We start from the raw sequence: 22383 nt of genomic DNA, 5'->3' as shown, positions 1-22383 counted from the left end.
TAGGCTCTTTCTAATCTGCTTCTCCAAACTTTCAAAGCCTCTGCCATTACTCAGTTTGAAAGCCATGCCCATGTTTTCCAGGTGTTTGTTACAACACTCCACTTTGCAGTACCAGTTTCTGTTTTTGTTCGTTTGTACTGCTATGACAAAATTCCTGAGACTGGCTCATTTATAAAGAACAGAAATTTATTTCTCACAGTTCTGGAGGCTGGTAAGTATAGGGCCAAGGCGCCAGCAGGTTTGGTATCTGGTGAGGGCCTGGCCTCTGCTTCCAAGATGACTGTATCCCCCGACGATTTCTCCCATGGGTGCCCTGGGCCCCTTTATTGGGAAAAGAGGGTACATGGAGGGGATGGAAACTCCAACCTCACATGGATGGGATGTTCTGTTCTCTTCTCTTACTTTTCCTACCCTGCTTTGCCCTATTTGGCTTAGTTCGGTCCTTCCCTTCTCCCTTCTTTCTCCCTTCCCTTCCTTCCCCCTTCCCTCTTCCCTTCTTTCCTCTTTCCCCCTTCCCTGCTTTCTTGTTCCCCATTTCCTTTCCCCTCTTCTCCCCTTTCTCCCCTCTTCTTCCCTCCTCTCTCTTCCTTTCCCCTCTTCCCTTCCCCATTAACTCCTCTTATCAGCTGGTTGTTGGAGGTTTGTTCTTGTTTTAAGAGATCTGTATTGATCTTGCAGGAGGAGGAGGGTTCCTCATTCAGAGGGCCAGGGGAGCCTGCCAAAGACAGACCATCCCATGTTTAAATAACCAGATAGGGAAGTCCCAATGTCTCCCTAAGGTGTCCTGGCAAAGTTCTAGAAAATGAAATGGAAATGTTTTCTGAGTGGCGTCTTGTGAATGCAATGTCCCTCATTAAACTCTCATGGGTCTGGGACTCATTTGCTCCCCAAAGTGAGGTTGTTGTCCAGGCTACTCAGAGGGCCTGGGTCCTGGGTGTGTTTGACTGCCATTAGCTATTCTGTTCTTCACTGGATGAGGTGAGATGTACCCGTGAGCCATTCAAGGGACAGGCTGGGGAGGTTCTGGCTGGGGCCCCTGGAGAAGAGAGGGCATCTGTGGCAGACAGAGACAGGGAAGGTGGGTCTGAGGAATGGGTCAGAGCAGCACGTCTGGAAGCAGACACAATGAGCAAGCTTGTAAGAACTACCCAAGGTGGCCCATCCCCTGGATCCAGAGAGAACACTGCCCTGGGAGTCAGTAGGCCCGAGTTCTCTTCTCAGCTTTGCATTGACTCAGTGTGAGCTCGCAAGCAAGCTCTGTGTAGCTGCTTTAATGCTTGAGGACCATCTGGACCTAAATACAATTTCGGTCTATAATAGTTGATTTTATATGTTTACACGATTGTGTTACAAGGCACCCAGATATTTTTGTCAACATTATTCTGGGTCTGTCTATGAGGGTGTTTCTGGATACTAACATTTTAATCAGTAGACTAAGTAAGGCAGATTGCCTGCCCCAAAGAGGATGAGCCACATCCAACCCAATGAAGACCCAAAGAGAAAAAAAGAGTAAGGGAGAATTTACTTTCTCTGCCTGACCGTATTCCATCTGGGACACTAGCCTTCTTCTGTCTAAGGACTCAAACCCAAACGAGAGCTATCCCATTGGCTCTCCTGAGCCTCCAGCTTGCCAGCTGCAGATCTGTGGCTTCCTTGCTTCCGTAATCACATGAGCCAATTTCTAATAATTAACCTCCTCCTATATATTCCATATGTATGTGTGTGTGTGTGTGTGTGTACACACACGCATGTGCATGTGTGTACATGTGTGTGTGTGGTATTGGTTTTGTTTCTCTGGAGAACTCTGACTGATACATGGTTCCTTTGGAACACCAGGAATTGTATGGTTCATTCATGATGTCCCACCACTGACTTCCTTAAAGAAAATGCCTAATGCCCCTTAGAGACCTGCACAAAGAAGTTGCTCAAGAAATATTTCTGGAATAGATGAATACACAAAGTGGACATTAGAAAACCTTAGAACAATTTATACTTAATGAGTATGGTGTACTGTCAAAAGGGCATGGACTTTGGACACACACCGGTCTGGGTTCATATAATGATTCTACCATTTGCTGAGGAGCCATGGTTTGTAAAATGCAGTTACTATTACCTTCTTTCCATGTTTTTTTTGTGAGGACTGAGCAACACAACACTTGAATTTCCCAGAAGATAGTAGGTTTGCAGTAATTGGTGAAAGAGGCTTTGAAGAGCCAGGAGGGTCATGGGCTTGACTTTTGGATGGATCCTTGAGCCATCTCAGGCAGACTGGGCTGTAAAGAACTGGAGTAATGGCCTCCTCCTCTGCTTATAGACATGGAAATGCTTGCTACAAGTGATATTTGTCATTGTTTTAGGTTCATGAAACTTGCAACAGAGAGGCTGTTGATTATTGGTGTGTCACACAAAGTATGTGTATGTGTGTGAAAAGTATGTGTGTCTGTGAAAAAGAAAGACTCCTCCTATGGGCTTAATGAACTCAGAAAAACATGTATGTCATAGTATTCCATCCAATTGAGTTTTTCAATGAAAAGACCTGAATATTAACCATTGTATTGGGTATGGCCTTGATGGAGTCATTTAACTACTCTAGATTTCAGTTCACCCTTTGTTGCATGATGTAAAGGACACATCCTCCTTGCAGTGGACACAGAGATGCAGCACCCAGATACCCCTTCAAGGAAGATGAGAGGACCCAGCCATAGGAGTGTTGCCAGCAGACTGTCTCCAGCCATGCAGTGGCATGATCTTGGTTTACTGCAAACTCTGCCTCCTGGATTCAAGTGATTCTCCTGCCTCAGCCTCCCAAGTAGTTGGGATTACAGGCATGTGCCACCATGCCTAGCTAATTTTTTTTGTATTTAATAGAAATGGGGTTTCACCATGTTGGTCAGGCTGGTCTTGAACTCCTGACCTTAGGTAATCCACCTGTCTTGGCTAAAGTGCTGGGATTACAGGCATAAGCCACTGCACCTGGTTCCAGCCATCAGCTCTTTTAGGGAATCCCTCAGGGGCAGAGCTCCCCTTCTTGGAGCCTTTGGACTCTGACTGCTGGAGGCAGGGCAAAAAGGCTCAGCCATTTAATCCCAATGTGGGAAGGACTCCAACAGGCAGAGGGCTTCCTGGAGTGCGGGGTATGATGGTCTGAATGTCTGTGTCCCCCCAAAATTTATAGGTTGAAATCATAACTCCCAAAGGGATGGTATTAGAAGGTGGGGCCTTGAAGAGGTAATTAAGTCATGAGGGTGGAACCCTCACGACTGGGATCAGTATCCTCCTAAAAGAGGCCTGAAGGAGGTTGTTGCCCATTATTGGGCATGTAAGGTTATAGAAGACAGTCCTCACCAGGCATCAAATCGCCAAGGCGTTGATGTTGGACTCCCAGGCTTCCGAGCTGTGAGACATACATTTGTGTTGTTTATAAGCCAGTCAGTCAATGGTATTTTGTTACAGCAGCCCAAGTGGACTGAGATACAGGAAAAGTGTTTAACACAGGGAAAGGAAGCACGTGCTGACAGAGCTTCTGCAGGGAACTGGTATTCAGTGAGGGAATAGGATGGAGTCTTCTTCCACTCCAAATACTTCAGGAAGCTTCCTGTGAGTTCCGTTTCTTCCTCTCCAGCTGCACTGCCTTCTTCCAGGCTGTCCCACCTCCTGCCTCTCGCCCTCCCAGCCCCACACCTCACATGGATGCCAGCTGACCTCTTGCCTCCCACATTCCTCCTCACCCACTGGGCCACATTCAAGCTCTATACCTAGCCTGAGGTCCTTCATGCCCCACACTAGCCTCCCACTCTGCTCTTTTCCCCATGCCGCTTCTCAGATGTCCAGCTGCCCTACCATCGCTCGTGCCCTTCCCTGTGTCTAGAATATCTTCCTCACTTTGCCTCCTTGGCTGAATCCTACTTAATCAATGATGCAGAACCCAGCTTTTTCCTGGACACACCTTGGCATGAATTATAGCTCACTTCTTCACCCATGCTTTTGCAAGCTCTCGACACACCTTTATTCCCCCAACACTATGCATTGTGATGTTATTTAATTGTCCAGCTCCTCTGTCAGAAAGTGGCTCCCTGCAGGTGGAGACCAACCATCAGAGTCATTCTGATTTTCCAGGGGAAGTGCAGGGCCTGGTTCATGATGGACACCTAGTGTAGGTTTCTGGAAAATAATTGAATGGCCTTGAACTCTGCTTTCTTAGGTCCACATGTTCCTTCTTTTCACCTAGGCCTTAAACACCTAGAGAGTAGGTGTGATTGATTACAGGTTCTTTTTATAATCATCGTTGCTTTCTGACTCCCCGGCAGCCCCTCATGCCAGCCTGGTCATGTTATTGTGTGTGATAAGTAGCTTTTGGATGAGAGAATGGATGACATTCATTCTTTGAGCTCCAGAGCTCACCTCAGTGTCTTCTATCTCACATGGACACGCTGTCAGAGAATATTTTTATCAACCTGTCATACTTAGAAAGCCAGGTCCTTGATCCAGGTGATTTCTAAGTCAAAAGCGTTACTGTCTCCAGATCCCTGTGCTCAGAGAAAATCCCTGGCAGAGCCTCCTGCTTCGGGAACGTGGCGTGTGCTTCTGTGGCACATCTCACACACCTGTGGGGTGACGAAAGGTAATTTGACACCTGTCCAGGCCTCCCTTGTGGCTCTGCAAGTGGGTTAATGGGATGGTGGATACAGTGTTAAGGCGAGAGTTGGAGCCCACCAGTGTTACAGAGAATGAGCACCTCAGGCAACAGGCTGTGCCCTCTACTCGGTTCCTATTCACAGGGGCAGCCCCTGCTGGTCTGCGTTCCAAAGCCAGGCTTTCCTGGTAATGACACACTTTCTCTGTGGTTCTCTACGGGCTCCATTATGTAGGGAAGTGCTGCAGGGCATGGTGCTGGGCAGCTGTTTATTGAATCTGCCCACTGTGAGCACTAGAATCCAAGATGCAATTGTCACTGTGGTCTCCCAGATCAACAGTACCCAAGACACTGTAAAGCTTGCAAAACCATTCACTGAGAAAGATAACTTGAAATATGAAATAAAATACATTGATATGACCAAACAGTTACTTTAATGGTTACTATCCTTTCAAAATAATATACAGCCTGGGTATGATGCTAAGCTCCCATCTCTTCTGTTTTGGGAACTGGGAAAACTCTCTGAACCAGAGCTTACCAGTATTTCAGTAGAGGGGATGGAGGCCTAGAAATACAAGAGAGTGAAGTTGAATATTATTCTTGGTTAACAAATGGAAATCCAATAGGAAGAAGAAGAGAGTCGGAGAGGAGAGAGAGCAGCTTATGTGGTCTGGTGGTTATGCCTGCCATTCTCGATGAGCACATTTCCAGGCACAAGTGAGAGATGCTGATGATGCTCTCCTGCCATTGGTCTTGTGACCTGTGAGCCTCTTACAGGTTGAGCCCCTGGTGCCTGCAGAGGTGTGCTTCTTGCCCACAGCACCCTTTACTACATTCTGCCCATGACTGATTTCATTACACATAGTTACATCTTTTACTGAGCAGTTCTGTATGAACCAAGTGAAGAAAACTGTGATTTATGGACAATTTAAGGGATTCTTGGGAGGCAATTTTAACAGATTTTTTTTTTTTTTTTTTGCCTTATGTGTTGAACTTTAGACCCCAATCTCCAGGTCAGATGTAGCTCCACTGAAATGGTTACAGTGATGATGAGGATAACATAAACAATAATGCTAGCCATCATTCATTGGCTTTCCACTCATCCCAGCCACCAGGACAGCTGCAGTCCGCGAACTATCTTCATTTCATCCCCATAACAATTTCACATCTGAGACATCATGATGTTTTTGATGCCATCTTTTCAACTGAGGTATCTATTTCATAGAATATGCTTTGCTGACTTTTTTCATATGTGCACACTCATGTAACCACTGCCCTCATCAAGATACAGAACTCTGCCATCTCATCAGAGAGTTTACCACTCCTTTTTTTTTTTTTTTTTCTCTTTTGAGATGGAGTCTTGCTCTGTCACCCAGGTTCATGTGCAAATGGTGTGGTCTCAGTTCACTGCAACCTCTGCCTCCCGGGTTCAAGCGATTCTCCTACCTCAGCCTCCTGAGTAGCTGGGACTACGGGCGCCCACCACCACGCCCGGCCAATTTTTGTAGTTTTAGTAGAGATGGGGTTTCACCATGTTGGCTAGGCTGGTTTTGAACTCCTGACCTCTTGATCCACCTGCCTCGACTTCCCAAAGTGCTGGGATTACAGGCGTGATCCACTACGCCTGGCTTCCTAGTCAACACTGTCCCCAGACCATGGGCCAGTATACTGACTTCTAAGACCATATCCTATGGTCTCATGTTCTAGGACTTCATACAGTAGAATAATACTATAGACATTTTTTTAGTGTTTTGCTTCTTTAGCTCAACATAATGTTTTTGTTGTGTTTATCAATAGTTCATCTTTTTATTGCTGTGAAATATTTCATTGTATATGCATAGTGCAATGCATATATATTCAGGCATCCAATATTATTATTTCCATTTTGTAAATGAAAAAAATGAAGGCCTGGAGAGACAAGGTAAGTTATATAATGTCACACCACTGGCAGGTGGTATAGCATGGATTTGAACTCAGGTCCATTATACTCCAAAGGCTCTAGGGTCACATTAGCTCCATCTTTAGTCCTAGAAGAGAAGGCTGCACAGAGCAGATGAACATATACAGACTAAGTACAAGTTTATTGACTATAAGATGCAATAAATATACCCATACCAGCAGCCCATTATGCTGCCTCTTTCCAGACAGTTTTCTGCAGATAGATTAAGCCTTGAAAATTCAGGCACTTCCCAGGATAGAAAGCTAGACCATTGCTAAAGCTGGAGTCTCCATTCCTTTACTCAGAGTCCTGATTCTTGAATTTACAGAAGAGGTATTACTTTGATGTTTGAATTGTGCCTTTGATCAAAAGCTTGCTGGTTCCCTTGTGTCTGTTAGAACAAGACAGTAGTTCTATTGTGCTGGTGTGTGTTGTAACATTTTGGACAGCAGAAATGACATTTACATGAAACAGCCATCCTTGGAATGCATAAGATAAGACAATTTCAACAGCTCATCAAAGAAGAGTCCCCAGCGTTGACTTTAAATCAAACAGAAGTAATAGCGTGTCATCCTGGCTTCCTCTTCTCTACCTGATGTTAATTAAAATCCTGATAACAGAACTCAGTCAACATCCATATGAGGAAGACCAAAGCACAGCTTAAAAATGTTCAGATGAAAGTACAGTTAATCAGAATTAAAACAAAAACACCCCCTACACAGTCTTCATTCTCATTTGGCTTCTATTGGACGAGATGATTAATATGTGAAGGTAATTTCTAAGGACCCCCCTGTTGTACTTCCCGTACCAAACTGTTTGAAATAATTGAACAATTACTTTGTGCAATGTTATCAAAGTTTATTGAATTGTTCCCATCAGCTCTGTCCAATTACCAAATTCGCTTGATTTGCATATTGCAAAGCAGAGTGGTGAAAATGGTTCCCAGAGTAAAACCTATTTATTTTTGAGCAAAGAGAAGTTGGGAAGTTCATTTGGTTCAAATCCTTTCCTGTTACGGATTAGGAAGCTAGGCTCAGAGGTCGGAAATGACCTGCCCAAGATTCATAGAAAGACACAGACAGGACATGGCTGTGCCCCCTGTTCCCCTAATCCCCGTCTGCCTGCAGGGCTCCAAATGGGCAAACCCCATGTTTTCCCCAATGAGGCCAGGGTGTGCCTCCATGTTTCCAAATGTCTCAGTTACTTCCAATTTAGACATGACATTAAGCATACACTTAAAATGCAAATCTATTCTGAACAGGACAGGAAATAATAAAGGCAGATTATTCCAGTTCAATTTAGTAGCTCAAGGAACTTGAATTTGTTGAAGTGACAGGCTCAATGGTCCTAAATGAAACATTGTTCTTTTTTTGGGTGCAAAAAACTTAGCTTTAAACACTTTCTATCTCCATTCTCATCTCAGAGTCCTCCTCTTCCATCTAATTTGGAGATTGCTTTTCTTTTTTGACTTTTATTCTGGAAATTTACCAAGTGCACAAGAGCTAGAGAATCATGTAATGCACCCCTCATATGACCACCATATAGTTTGACAGTTAACCAAGATGTGGCTGGTCATGTTCTCTGCTCTCTCATACTTCCCCATTCATGGGATCGTTTCAAATCACAGGCATTAGAATATTTTTGTTCACCATTTCTTCAGTATGAACCTTACTTGTTTTAAGGTCACTGTAATTTATGTCAAATAGTGCTATGTTAAACTTCAGTAATGACTATTTTACAGCTATTAAAATAATATTTCTAATATGAGAAATGGTTTTCATAATTTAAGAAAACTTAAATGCCAACAGAACATAAAGTATGTTCCCATACTGTAACACACACATAGAATCTAAAAAGATGTGTATCAGATTGTAAGGTTTAAAGATTCTTTTTTCTTATTCTTTTCTTCCCTGTTTTTTTTTTTTTTTCCCAATGAACATGCATGCTTTGTATAATAAAGAAAAACAAAAACCTGGTTGTTTAAAGCCATCTATAAAGACCATATGAGAGGGTGGAAAAGGGAGGCTGGATTCTACTAATTGAATTGTAGGAAGATGTAGCAAGGAAGAAGAAATGGGGCCCTGGCATGTGGCAGGGAGGGGACCTGCTTAATCAAACTCAAGGACAACAGGAGTAAGGGTGATTAAACTTTTGTGACTGGACAAATGTTTAAGCAATCACTCTGGGCCAGGTATTATGCTGCTTGTGGGATTGCAGTGATGAGACTAGAAAGGAAACAAACATTTCATAAACTTACTCCTCTAAGTGTGGGGCATGGACCAGCAGCATCTGCATCGCCTGGGAGTGTGGATGGCATGTAGATGCTCAGGGCCCCAGCCCAGGCTTTCTGGATCAGAATCTGTTTGTAATGAGCTCCCTGGGGGATTTGAATGCTCAGTAAAGTCTGAGGGGCACCGGGCTGGAGTGCGGCATCCATGACTGCCCAATGTGTGTCCCACTTGTTCCTGCTTCTATACCTCGCTCAGGGCCTTTTCTAGGAGGGCATGCTGGGAACATTCAGGATGTAAACTGGCAGTAGAAATGGGAACCTGATGCACGTTAGTTGACCAAGTGAACAGACAATTGTCTGCACATACTGCTTCCATCCTGCCTGCAGCCTTTACCGAGTCACTCCTGCAAAGGACAGGTCTTCAGGCACTTTGGCCAGGCATGTGAGGCCGAGGGCGGATGAGGCCTGGGAGACCTTGGCCCTTTTATTTTTGAGGACCCATCCACTCTCTCAACTCTCTGCCTTTTCACCTGGCATAAGTACTCTGAAAAGGCCGATCCACACCTTTAAAGCCCAGGTGCCATGCCAGTTCTTTCAGGGAAACTTCCAGGGACACACCAGCCAGCAGAATCTCATCTGCCTCTGTGCTGTGAAAAAAACTTCAATCCCTGAATCCTCCACATCCTCATTTGTAAAATGGTAATAATAATTCCTTCTCTATGGGACTGCCTGGAGGTTAAAAATCACAAATGTATATAAAGCACTTAGGGTGATGTTTGCCTAATATATTCTGGGAACTGTCCCATGCTTAGCAATATTGGAAAAACATTGCACTTCCTGATAATTCTATGAGGTGAGTACTAAATTCTCCTTATTTTACAGATGAGGAGACAGAGATACAAACAGGTTCAGTTACTAGCCCAAGGTCACCACAGAAAGTGAAGGGAAATCAGAGGTGAGTTTAGGCAGTCTAACTCGGGCGTATACCCTCCTTGTATTTTGTTGCAGTAAGAACATTGAATATTAGATCTACTTTTTTTTTGTTTGTTTTTTTTGAGATGGAGTCTTGCTCTGTTGCCCAGGCTGGGGTGGAATGTCATGATCTCAGTTCACTGCAACCTCTGCCTCACCGCCTCCTGGGTTCAAGCTATTCTCCTGCCCCAGCCTCCTGAGTAGCTTGGATTACAGGCACTGGCCACCACACCCAGCTAATTTTTTGTACTTTTAGTAGAGATGGGGTTTCACCATGTTTGCCAGGCTGGTCTCAAACTCCTTACCTTAAGTGATCTACCCACCTTGGCCTCTCAAAGTGCTGGGATTACAGGCCTGAGCAACTGCACCCAGCCAGATGTACCCTCTTAACAAATTTTTAAGTGCACAATACACTATTGTTCACTATAGGCATGATGTTATATAGCAGATCTCTAGAACTTTTTCATCTCACATACTGAATCTTGATGCCTATTGAATAGAAACTCCCTGTTCTCCCTGCCTCTAGGGCCCCTAGCCTGTGGTCACGATCATCCCACTCTCTGTTTCCATGAGTTTGACTATTTTAGGTTGATCATATAAGTGGTACGATGTAGTATTTGTCCTTCTGTATCTGACTTATTTTACTTCACATAATGTCCTTGAGGTTGATCCATGTTGTCACTTATTGGCAGGATTTCCCTCTTTTACAAGGCTGAAAATATTCCATTCTATGTATATAGAAATTGAAACTCTTATGCACTGTTGGTGGAAATGTAAAATGGTGTAGCCAGTACAGAAAACAGTGTGGAAGTTCTCCCCCAAGTTAAAAAGAAAACTACCATGTGATCCAGCCATCTTCCTTTTGGCTATTTATCCAAAAGCCTTGAAATAAAGATCTCAAAGTGATATCTGCACTCCCAGAGTCATTGCAGCATTATTCAATAGCCAAGACGTGGAAGCAATCTGTGTCCATTGGTGGATGAATGAATGAAGTGCACACTCTTAGATGCCTGCAATGGGATACTAAAGGTGATATTTTGTTCCCCATCTGCATCCCCCAGTGCTAAGCTCAATTCCAGCAATGTTGATTATACATTTTTCCTGCCAGTAAGCTAACCTTTATGTGCTGTGATTCTAGCTGGAACATAGCCACCCTCTCCATCTCCACTGGTTGGCAAAGATGTCTTGGAACAAAGGCACATCTGGGCTTTCTTAGAAGGAATTGCAGCCTTCTTCATGGCCTTCTCTAGTAGCAGACAGATGGCCCCAACACCTTCCCATCTGCTCACAGCATTAGCAGTTCTTCCTGGTCATCTCATGTGGTTACGCTGATGCAAGTAAAGAAAGAGCCCTGGGTTTGGAGTTAGGAATCTGAGATTAGAGCTTCTACTCTTGGATTTACATGTTGCATGCATGTTATTTAATCTCTCTGAGCCTCAGTTGTCTTATTTATAAAAATGGGGACCATGGATCCTACCATCAACCTCACAGCATTGTTCTGACAGCCAGAGATCTTTCAGAATATTGACGTTTAAAAACCCACTAGAAGTGATGAATTTGAGTGGAGAAACCAAATGCAGTTATTGAGTGTAACATTCTGTATTTTTTGTCTTACTTGAAATTAGATCCCAAAGAGAGTTCAAATGGCTAGTCTGCACAATTACTTTAAATAACTGCATATTGTGTCCTTGGGTGGATGTATCTCAATTACCTGGACCTCTTATACTAGAAAATGATACATGGAACATCATTAAGGACTCTTGTTCCTTTTGACGTGTAACTTAGAATAAATTCCTAGGTTTATTATTGGTGGGAAGGGGAAGATTATATGCACCATTTCAATTCTTTACTTGCATTTTCATATTATTTTCTTATAACATCGTGCAATTTTCACCACAAGTTCACTAGCATTGGGTTTTGACCTTTTTTTTTTTTTTTTTGAAAGTTAACAAAAATACCAAGTGTTGAGTTTAACAGATCACAGCTCGAGCATCACCCAGTCAACTGCATCTCTTTCACATACAGTATTGCAATTATTATCTCAAATGACAAATAATTTATTTTTAAATTTTTTTCCTAGCACTCCCACCTAGCTGTGAGGTACACGAAAACGGAGTCTGTGGTGCCTTTCACAGCTGGAGAAGAGTAGGCTGACAGTAATAGTTTGTTGAAGTCATCTCTGTTTTCTTGCTTAACACTAATTGTCACCTTACAACATTTGAAAATACAGCTTAAATTTAGTTTTTCCCAGAGATGGTGGACGTTGGATTAGAACTCAGGCTCTAGCAGACTCTGATGAGTTCTGAGGAAGTCTGTGAGTTTTATTAAAGCACAGCTGCACTGCTCTGAGGAAACGCTGGCGAAGCCTCTCAGTCTGATATTTTATAGAGGAAATTTGGGTGTACAATCCAGTAAACTGATTCTAGATAAGACGTTTTCCATCAAAGGTACGCCGACATAGGCTGGGAGGTGCTGGCAACACAAGTACCACCTGATTCAGTCAGACAAAGTCCCCTGTCTGAAGAGACAATGGTTGAAAATCCAACCTGAATATTATTGCAGTGAGGGAGGCTGTTTTCAAAAGAGAGTTTTTAGAAACTTATTTTAAGCTAAAAAGCAGACTGAGATAAGGGCTCGGTTGGTGAGGAGGCTGTGTGTAAAGAATGCATCTGCTGTGGTTTCAGGAGGGGCGATGGAGATGCTCCCGAAGCCGGCGGGCAGGCGGAGATGGTAGGAGGATGACTGATGTCAGTCAGGGCTCTGTTGGAGGATGCTTGGAAAGCACAAAGAAGTGCATGATAAGTTACATGGAAAGAAAATAATGCAGCTAGAGAGGACTGGCTGACAGGCACCAGGAAGAAAGTGGGAGAAGAGAAGGGGACAAGGAAGGAAGGTGCTTGTGAGACATCCTCTATTCGGTCAGGAGTGGGGTACATCACCTCTGGGCTCACAGCAAGGATGGTGCAGAGGGGAAGAGGCAGCCTGGTGGAGGGTCCAGGGCAGTGCCTCTTGTTGCCAACCACCTGCCTCTGTACCCATTCCTGACCACTCCCTGCCCCAGCCCTCCTCGCCCTCACCTGTCCTTCAGACCAGCCCACAGCCCCAGACTCTTCAGATACCATCTAGACTTTTGGAAAAATATCTTAAATTGTTGCCTTACTGCTTTGTCTCTTTCCAACTCTCCATCTTCCAGCTGCTGCCGAGAGAGAGCTACCTTTCAAAGAAATCAAGCTGATCTCATCATTCCTCCACTGAAAAGGCTCCAAACTTCATCACCTCTGGGAAGTTTCTTTGGTGTGGCATTCAAGTCTGTTCACAAGCTGCTTCATGGGGACCTTTGTTTTTCTCATCTCCAGCCACATTACCCTACCCTGTGCTTCTTTCCTTTCTGGCTTCTTTGGTGATTATTTTTTTGCAGATCTATATGCTTCTGTGTAAGTGATTCTATCTTTCTGGAATTTCCTTTGCCCCTTGTCCCCCTAAAAAATTCCCCCTTATCTATCAAAGCCCAGTTCAAGTGTCCCCTACTTTATGGACACTACCTTGTTCACATTTTATTTTATTTTTTGATTCTAAAAAAATTTATTATTTGTTATTATCTTTCCTAGAGATGGGGTCTCGCTATGCTTGCTAGGCTGGCCTCAAACCTTTGCCCTCAAGTGATCCTCATACCTTGGCCTCTCAAAGTGTTGGGATTACAGGTATGAGCCAACACACCTGGCTCTTGTTTCCATTTTAAAAAGAGCAGAAGTGGTTGTGTTAAAGAAATGAAGATCTAACCACACCCTGGGGCACAAGGTGAAGAGAAGTTTGTTGAAGGTGTAGGAAAGGAAGGAAACTGACATAGAGTACCTATAGTGTGCTGGGGATTAACAGACCTGATCACCTTTGGACACTTCAAGGATTCTAAGAAGTAGACAGAACTGAGCCTAAGGTGGTACAGTGGCTTGCCTAAGGTCTCCCAGCTAGTCTGAGGCAGATCTGGGACTGGAACCCATGTCTTTTTGACTACAGTGCCCATGGCATTAGGCAGGGTCCTCAGCAGCTCTGAAATTCGGGCATGGAGACAGCTCATTCCTCCAGTGAGGATGGCCTTGTTTGTCTATAGGCTGGAAATGAGGAATCTGAGGCCCTAAATAGTCCTGAATCACCCTTCAGTATTGTAAGACACTATTAATTTCTATCTCTAGGATTGGAAGATGACACATTTCTTGGTCAAATTCCAGGTGACCAGAAACTTCTGATGCTTGAACCACCTGGTTGTTGAGTACTCTGGGTAAAGGTGCACCTGCAGCTCAGAAATGAGATAGATGGCTTGCCCCCCTCTGTGGAGGCCTTCACGCTATGTTTCTCCTCTCCCCTTTCATCCTGGATGGATTTCACCTCTTTTTCAAGCATCAGTTTACACATCACTTCCTTGGGGATAACATCCCTGAATTTGGACCCCGCCTTATGCGCTCTACTGTCTCCTCCATGGCACTTGTCTTGCTCAACTGCAGTTGTATTTGAAAACAAGCTAGAAGATTTGTTTGCTTAATTGCTGCCTTCCCTGCTGCACTGTGATAGTCACGAGGGGAGGAACTGTGCTACTGTTGCCATAATTTTTTGGCTCACTGTTTTATCTTCAGCCCCTTCTTTGTGCTTGGCACGTGACAGTCAACAAATCTTTGTGGTCTCAATGAAGAGCACATAGTAGGTTCTCAATGCCTTCTTGTTGAATAACAGAAGGGCAGAGTGGATGGTTCTGCTGAGTCTCTGCCACTGGGTGGCAGAATCAAGAGAATGCTCCTGAAAAAGCCATGCCCAGGATGCTGAAGTCAAGGAGGGGCTGTTTTCTCTTGAGGAAGTCCTAAGATAAAAAAGGAGCAAGCAGAAGGAGGGAGACGGAAAGGGGCTGTGGGGAAAAGAAGTCTAGACCTAGGCTCTGGCCCCAACTCAAACATTCACTTCAACTTTTCATCCTTAGTCTCCTCATCTGGAAAATGGGTATTTGGACAAAATGACCCTTAGGGTTCTTTCTAAGAACTGTAGCTGATGATCAGGTTGGCAGGATATGATAAACATTGGCCTAAATGGAGGACCGGGACTGGAGGTCTCTAACTCTTCCGACTCATTTCCTGTGTGACTTTAGGTGAATTACTTGTCCTTTCTTTCTTTCTTTTTTTTTAAATTGTACTTTAGGTTCTGGGGTACATGTGCAGATCATGCAGGATTGTTGCATAGGTACACACATAGCAATGTGGTTTGCTGCATCCACTCCCCTGTCACCTACATCTGGCATTTCTTCCAATGTTATCCCTTCCTGACCTCCCCACCCCACTGCTGTTCCTCCCTTGGCCCCTCCCAACAGACCCCAGTGTGTGATGATCCCCTCCCTGTGTCCATGTGTTCTCATTGTTCAACACCTGCCTATGAGTGAGGACATGCGGTGTTTGATTTTCTGTTCTTGTGTCAGTTTGCTGAGAATGATGGTTTTCAGATTCATCCATGTCCCTACAAAGGACACTAACTCCTCATTTTTTATGGATGCATAGTATTCCATGGTGTATACGTGCCACATTTTCCTTGCCCTTTCTAAACTCCATTTTGCCCATCTTATAATGGGTGCTTAGGTGAGACAATCTCTAAGATACTTTATATATATATATATATATATATATATATATATATATATATATATATGTGGTAAACCAGAGGCCCCAGGAATTCTGATGTAACCCACCTTGGTTTCTTCTGATCTACATACAACCAGGTAAGATAATCAGTTGTTTCCTTCCTTCAGGTAAGATTCTTCAAATTTAGAATATAGGTGGATAGCTTAGTGTGGAAACACACACACCCCAGTGACAATTAGAAGACCTATGTTTCTGTCTTGATTCTACCATGATCTGCTGTGTGACCTTGGGTTGGGCCTTTTACCTCTCTGAGCCATAGGAGTTATATTTCCAATGAAGAGGAAGCAGATAATACAGAAAGGCCCTTTCAGTTAAACCATTATTTGACCTTACTGAAACGGCATGTAGAGATTCCACTATACAACTAAACATAAATAAGCCTTACAAAACAGCCTCGGGAGAAGGGAGCCCCTTACCTGATTGTGCCAACTCTGGGCACCTGAGTGTGAGCCTCACAGGTTATTTGGGGTCTACCCAAACATGGCTTGATCAGAGCATCTGGAGGGAGATATTTTTTTCAGATTTAGTGAAGGTTTTGACATGATATGTTGGGGGTGCCCTAGTTTATGTAGGCATGAGAACTGAATACCGACTTGTGTATGAAGAACCCAGTTGACACTAATTTTGGATCCTTGCTCCTTCTCACCAAGGACTCAAGAGACTTATAAATGTGTGTTTGGGATAGTGGAAGAAGTGATCATCCAGATAGCATTCCTTTTTTTCAAGTTCTGCAGATTTTCTTCTTTATGTTCAATATAATCTCTATCATGCTCAACTCATTCATTCTGTTCATATTATTTAAGCACTTACTGTGTGTGCCAAGCACTGTTTTAGGCCATGAGTCAGTAGCAGAGAACAAAACAGACAGAGATTCCTGCCTTATGGAGACTACCTGCTTGTGAGAGGAGGCAGAGAATAAGCTGACAGGTAGATGGGTCATGTGGTAGGTAGGGATAAGTGGCGGGGAGGATAATGCATAAAGGAAGGGCGGCAGAAAGCCGGCAGGTGATCTTCTGTGGGGTAGCCAAGCAGGCACGGTGAACGAAGGAAGAGAGCGAGGCAGGCAGGTATTTGGAAAAAACATTTTCCTTCTCTGCTTTTTTTTTTTTTTTTCTTTTGAGACAGGGTATGGCTCTGTCACGCAGGCTGGAGGGCAGTGATGCAGTCATAGCTCACTGCAGACTCGACCTGGGCTCAAGCAGTCCTCCCACCTCAGCCTCCCGAGTAGCTGGGACCTCAGGTCCAAGTCGCCACACCTGGCCTGCTTCTGCTTTTAAGTGGCCTCTGCATTTGAAATGTTCAGGAAGCCATTAGGATTGGAGTCTCCATTTTTCTCTCTCTCTAATATCCAACTTCCTAGTATCCAAATGCAATGTGGCAACTTTCTGCATCTCTCTTCAATCTGATCCTTTATTTTTTGTTTTCTTTGAGGATAGTCGGTCTCTCTTTGCCTAGAGAGAATGGCCATATCTTGTGTATAGTCTATGCTGAAGCAGATTCCCCTTTGGGCAGAAACATGGTTGCCATGACATCCTCTGTGCAACACCATTTTACTTCCCCTTAAAACAACACTGAAGAACTTGATGGCTGATAGCTTCATGCCCAATGTTGTGAGCATTTTAAAATGATCTTTCAGAATTCACTCATTAATGTTCATTAGATGTTTGAAGGAGATTCTACGCCTGACAAAATGGCCAGTGTGGAATTACTGAAGCAGGAGACTTTGGCATATAAATGAGGGCTTTTCTAGTCTGAACACCTGGTTGCTGAGAGAGGGGCACCCCAAATCATGGCGGGAATGCTCATCAGGAGAGACAGCAATCACAAGTGCCAGATATTTGGCTCTTGTGTTTGTCAGTGATTCATGAAGTGATTATCAACATTCGAAACCACTTCATGAATCAACCAGGAGCTGGAAAAAATATTTAACCATAATGAGCTCATTTCCATAGAAATAGGACCAGACCCACTGGTGGGTCAAAGAGTTGCTGTGTCTCAGACTTCACACCCACTTCTCCTGCCATCTCCTTGCATCTGACAGACTCACTTTAGGCCTCATTATCCTTCATCCTCTTGGCCTCATCATTGCTTTGCTCTCTAACCAAAAGCCAACACATCCAGGAATTTGCAAAATGATTAAATCAGAGTCTTTGTTCAGCTCAGAGGTGGGCATCCTTCTTGGGGGTCTGCTATGGGCTGAATTGAGTTCCCCCGCACATTCATATGTTGAGGACCTAACCTTCAGTAGCTCAGAGTGTGGCTTTATATGGCGATAGATCTGTACTGAGATAACTAAGGTAAAATGAGGTTAAATGGGTGAATATTGATCCAATATGACTGATGTCCTCATAAGAAGAAAAACTTGGATACTGACATGTATGGAGGGGCAGCAGGGTGAAGAAACAGAAAAGATGACCACCTATAAGCCACAGAGAGAGGCCAACCCCACCCATATCTTGATCTCAGACATCTAGCCTCCAAGACTCTGAGAAGATAAATTTCTCTCAGTCTGTGGTACTTTGTTATGGTTGCCCCAGGGCCCTTGAATGGCCATTTCTCTTGGGAAGCATTTGTACACACAAACTTTACTGACAAGGTTGCACGGGCAAGGCATCTTCTCTGGAGGCCACCTAACTCCTTTCCTTACAGACGTATCAACTTCCCCTCACAGTGCTTCAATTTGCTGTCCTTTGATACTGACACTTGTCATTTGAACACCTGAGGCTATTGGGCGCCTCTATACCAATAGACCTGTTTCCCCACTGTCTTAGTTTGGGTCTCCCTAAATGCAGATCCTAAGATAAATACTGGGTATGCAAGGTTTTACTTTGGAAGTGATCCCAAGAAACAGTATAGGGGAGTGGGAAGATGAGACAGGGGAGAGCAAAGCTAATACACGGGGTGTGAATGAATGACTTACTGCTGCAGGCAACTGGGCTCATTCAAACTGGGGCCACCTGGGCCTGTACGGGACACAGCCAGGATTATTCTACTGAGAGCCATGGAAAGCAGGACATACATCTGCAAACTCCCACCTCACATTGGTTGGGGGTCTCATCTGAGACACTAAACTCTCCTGTACTTTAGCTTGTCTTTTTAAGTGGGCCAGGCACACTCCTGCAGCCAGCAAAAGCCTTCAGGCAGAGAGATGGAAACAGATGTTGGCATGCATGGGAATGTTGGCAAATGACCCCCAGAGTGGGCTGAGGGGTTCTGGGGTGGCACCAATAGTAGTAGCCACACAAAGCCCCTTCCTCCCCATACCCCTTCTTCTGCAGTGTCCAGCGTGTTCTGCACTGAGCCTACCCAAGTGCAAAGTACTTTTCCTCTCCCTTTCTCTGGCTGAGTTTTCAACTCCTTTCCAAGAGGCATTTGCTCTGTTAACACTCAGCATCTGGTTCAGACGTGGCACTTCAATAGAGCCACTTCTGTTCCTCTGGACTCCCCCTCACCTAAATGAAAGGCAGAGTCTCACAGAAACCAGAATGAAAGGATTCCTCTGCCAGCCCTCTTTGCTGTTCTCAGATCTCTGCATCCTGTTGCTTTAGAGAATCCTGAGTTAGCCAGGCAGCACAGCAGCAGGGTGAAGAAGTATTTCTGGAGCAATAGCTGTCCTTGCTCAATAGCCATATTTAAAAGTGGAGCCCTTCTGGGTTCTATTTTACTGGCCCATTTAAAAGAGATTGTGATATAATTTGAAGAGGATTGTGCTCTCTGAATACTTCAATAAGTGGTTCAATATGGCCTACAAAATTCTAGACTTGGAGGCTGGGTGAATGCCATTTGTGTCAAGTATGAAGTTCATGCCACTTTCCTCTCTGAGAAGAAAACATGTCAGAAATGATGGCCAAGTTTCTGATGTTGAGGCCAAGCCTCCAGGGGCATTGTTTGGTGACCCTGGAGGAGGAGGAAGACAGGTTTGTGGTTGAAGTTTTCAGAGCTTGGGTCAAACACCAGAAAAAAAAAAAAAAAAAAAAAAACAAATCAAACAAATGTTGACCACAAGAGAATTGAGCAGGCTCAACAAATGGAATTGCCATTAGCCTGTTAATTTAAGGTTTCCCCAAATCAGAGTTGGAGATAAGGATCTGGGTGCAGATAGTTTATTTGGGAGATCTTAGAAAGTACAATGAAGGAGCAGAGAAAGCAAGACAGGGAAGGAAAGAAAACAGAAAAAGGGTACATTCATGAGCCAGTTATTGATGAGGGTATTTGGTCTCAGTCCTGCTTGTGACCTTATGAAGAATGATGTAGATACACAGAATTGTCCCACAGAAGATGGGGAGGCGAGAATTCCTCTATTCACTCCATCCCCCAGTGGTTGAGATGTATTCATGGGCACATTGACTGCCCTCTGCTTACCACTTCCTATGCAGCCGAGTGGCTTTCTATGGGCTTCACTTGAAGAAAGACACTAGTTTCGTCCAGGGAACTGTCTATCAGAGGCGTGCTGAAATCAGGGAGGCTGAGGGGTTGGGGTGGAGTGCATCACAAGTCTCTGCTACAGACCTTTAGTTTGAAGAATTAAGCTTCATTGATGCTTCCCATCCATTTCATTCCAATTTGAGCATCTTTTATATGCCAGGGACTGTACTAAGAGTTGGACATAGAGTGGTGAGTTCTCATACTCCTTTCTCTTAGGCAGCTTATAGTAAGAGGAAAAGGCAAAGAAACTTACATAATCACAAAATTCTCAGAATCTCCAGCTCCTCTCCTGAAAGAGGGGAATCAGGCCAGCTGAGATCTGACCACAGGGCCCTTCACTGTCTCCATATAGACTTACAAACAGATCTAGAGATGGTCCTTCTGGAAGGGGCTCTGTTGTCCCATCTTGCTGAGGGAAGAATGGCACATGTATGGACAAGAGGAGGCTGGTCTTTCTATTCCTGTGAGATTATTTGCTCATTGGCAATCAGTTCCTCTACTCTAGCCCCAAACAGAATGGGACTGACTGCTAATCAAGGAAGGGAGTTAGCTGTGAGGGAGGGAGGATTCCCAGATAGGTCGGGCTGTGCATCCTAACATAGGCTCCCCAGGAGGTCCTGAGGGTAGGACAAGTGAAAAGGGGAACAGAAGTCGACATGGTGAGCCATACTTGGGTGACTGGATGGGTGTCATGTGCTGTCCATGCAGCCAGGAAAGTCAGTAGAGGGGCTGGCTCTGGGGCAAGGAGGAGGAGCCCAGCTTTGACCTGTTGAGCATGAGGTGATGGAGAGGCCAGGCTGATGGGTCCAGGTATGACCGCCCATCTTCCCTGTGCTCTCTCCATCTGGGCCCTGCCTGAGTTTCCTTTCTGGTGTCTTGGAACCATCTCTTCCAGATCCTGGCTGCTGTCTCCTCAGGATCTGGCATTATCTCTGACTTCCTGACTTGCCCTGATAATTCTTTCTGGTTCCCAGTGAGAACAGGAGATGGAATGGAAAGGGCATCCGACCTGGAGTCAGACAAAGCATGGCTGTATCAATCCAGAGCACTTTGGGGGCCAGAGCATTCACTGGCTTCCAGTTTTCTCTGCTTTTCAGGCCTCTGCTCAAAAGTCAACTCCATGGAGAGGACCTCTCTGACATCTTAAGTAAAACAGACCTCATAGCACTACTCTCACACTTAACTTGCTTTATTTTTCTCCAAGCCTGTTATTACCTTCTGACATTTAAATGTGTGTGTTTACTTGTTTATTGTGTGTATATGGCCCACCAGAGAGTAAGCCAACAGAGACCTTGTTATTTTGTTGATTTGCTATACTGCTAAGTGTACAAAGCAGTTCTTGACACATAGTAGGCTCTAAATAAATATCTGGTGAATGAATGAATGAAATAAATCCATTTTTCAAGACTGTAAATGTGAAGAGGCCTAGAATGTACCCTAGGATATGGAAGAATTATTCAATTCCAAGGCTTGACTCATCCCATCAGAAATAATAACATGAAACCCCCTTCCAGCTTTTGTTTGAAACAGAAAAGGCCTGTATAAAACACACACCAAACATTCGTTTGATCAGCTGGACTTAGAACACCATTTCGTTGGATTTCACCCTGCATTTGAAAGCAAAACAATTCACATTTGAAAATCCCATTACCAGCATCTTCCCTCCAAATCCATTAACGGCATGTGTGTTTCTGGCAACTGAGATCACCTCGGATTATAGTATGAAATTCACCTCTGGGGAAAACTGTATGTTTCAAGATGTTCATACCGTTCAATTGTCAAATATTCATATGGTTATGATTCTCAAAGAAATCACACAATGCAGGAAAATTGGTAACAAAATAAAAGCACTGGGATGTATTGAGAGAAGGCGGCCAAAAGATTCCTCTCTGACATACCTAATCCCAGAGATAGGAAATTAAAAACTGTGCCAGAATATCAATGCTTCACACAGTGTATGGCTTGCTTTTCTTGAGTGAAATTCCAGGACTCATCCCGCATAGCAATCACAGATTTCTTTACTGGACTTTCAAGTCTCCTTGTCATGATACTTTGTCCCCTCTCACAAAAAAGGGGCTCCTCTTTTCCTATCACTTTCACACCAGCTAAAATAGGCCGCTAGCTAATCTGAATCTACACGGTCATCTTCGCTTTGGTATAGTTGGATGAAGTCACAGACTGTTAGAGCTGAAGAGGCCCTGGAGCTCATCCAGGGTCTTGTTTGCCGAGTTCCTATTGTAGCTGAAATTAGTTTTATCAGATAGACAGTGAAAAAAAATAGATGGTGAAACTCTGTCTCCACAAAAAACTAAAAAAATTAGCCAGGCATGCTGGTGCACGCTTGTAATCCTAGTACCTGGGAGGCTAAGATGGGAGAAATGCTTGAGCCTGAGAGGTGGAGGTTGCAGTGAGCTAGGATTGCAGCACTGTACTCCAGACTGGGTGACAGAGCAAGAACTTACACACACACACACACACACACACACACACACACACACACACACACACA

The sequence above is a fragment of the Sapajus apella genome, unplaced genomic scaffold, assembly GCF_009761245.1.
Source record: "Sapajus apella isolate SASKATOON/1434 unplaced genomic scaffold, GSC_monkey_1.0 scaffold15, whole genome shotgun sequence".
In the NCBI taxonomy this organism is placed as follows: domain Eukaryota; kingdom Metazoa; phylum Chordata; class Mammalia; order Primates; family Cebidae; genus Sapajus; species Sapajus apella.
Note: the sequence above shows the minus strand (reverse complement) of the source record.